At 32.7% G+C, this 1,338-nt stretch overlaps 1 non-coding gene across 1 annotated transcript; it reads left to right on the top strand.

The window, feature by feature from the left end:
- The first annotated feature begins 308 nt into the window (after positions 1-308).
- Positions 309-415, top strand: LOC124511981 (U6 spliceosomal RNA). The gene has a single exon (XR_006962019.1). It is a non-coding gene; the product is annotated as a U6 spliceosomal RNA (small nuclear RNA).
- Positions 416-1,338: the final 923 nt, after the last annotated feature.

Genomic DNA, 1,338 nt, shown 5'->3' with positions numbered 1-1,338 from the left:
GAAATGAAGGACGAAAAGACTTGCTCAATGAAAGTACACAGCTCTCTAGGGTAGCAAATATGGAAGGAGGAGGAGAAAGTGATTTCACAGATTTACTGTAGAGATGAGTGACTTTCTAGTGGATGGGTCAGTAGGCTCTAAAAATATTCATATCCAACTTTGGTGAACTAGGAATGATATGAAAGTTAGTGTCTGAATATGTGGGTTTATCCTATGTCCATTATATACATATCCTCTGACCTTGAGAAATTTGTTTAATCTCTCTTAGTATTATATTCCATGCATCAGATCTTTAAAGGCTTGTTACATTGCTCAATTCGGCAGCACATATACTAAAACTGGAACGATACAGAGAAGATTAGCATGGCCCCTGCCCAATGATGACACTCAAATTCGTGAAGCGTTCCATATTTTAAAAAATAAACAAACAAACAAATAAATAAATAAATAAATAAAGGCTTGTTACATAGTTAATGCCATTTAAACTGGGTTCCACAGAGTGCTAGGGTTTACTGGAAGCATCTCAGGATTCACTGAAGGGGGTAGGAGCAAGGCCAAGTGATTGGGACTTCAGGATCTCCTGTCTTTTTCTGTCCATAGTAACACCATTTTGACTCTGTTTTATTGTTGGAATCACAGAACAGACTCAAAAACAATAACATAATTTCATGAGGGAACATTTTTCTCCTAAAAATTATTTGAAAATCAATGAAACAGTGTATGAGAAAACTGTTCTATAATCTCTGTATTATTATAGAAATGCTATTTATAATTCTTGGCATTTGAAGATAGGGTGTCACGCACATAAAACAACCCATTGTTCAAAATTAATGGCAATTTTTTTAAGTGCAGTAATGTTGTAGAGTTATTTGGAATTTCTGCCTCCTAGCATTTCCTATTCAATCATAAATACTTCTTTAAAAATAGGCTCTCTAATGTTCATGTATAACTACCAGGGTTTTAAATGTTAATACAGTAAATGTAAAATGGAAACAGAGGGCTTTCAATGTCATTTTTTTAATCACAGTAAAGTAATTTTAGCCTTTGAAAGTATATTTTAAAAATTACTTAGAGAATATTGGAACACCAAATTTAAAGTTGGTGGTATATTTAGAAATTATCTGGTCTTTTCTTTAAATTTTTGATGATAAACAGAAACAAATACTAAGAGAAGGAAAATTCATTCATTTATTTTTCTACTTATTCGCAAAGATTTATTCAGCCCTTATAGTGTTTTACTCCCAGTGTTATATGCACAGAAAGCAGATGATTACCAAACAGTTCCACTTTGAGAGTTCAGTCTAGAAAGGAAACACACACAGAAAACTAATGTATTAT

Source organism: Lynx rufus, unplaced genomic scaffold (assembly GCF_022079265.1).
Source record: "Lynx rufus isolate CCGP_SWC_20201006 ecotype Redwood Valley unplaced genomic scaffold, mLynRuf1.p SCAF_16, whole genome shotgun sequence".
NCBI classification, from domain to species: domain Eukaryota; kingdom Metazoa; phylum Chordata; class Mammalia; order Carnivora; family Felidae; genus Lynx; species Lynx rufus.
Note: the sequence above shows the minus strand (reverse complement) of the source record. Positions and strands in the feature narration are given on the sequence as shown.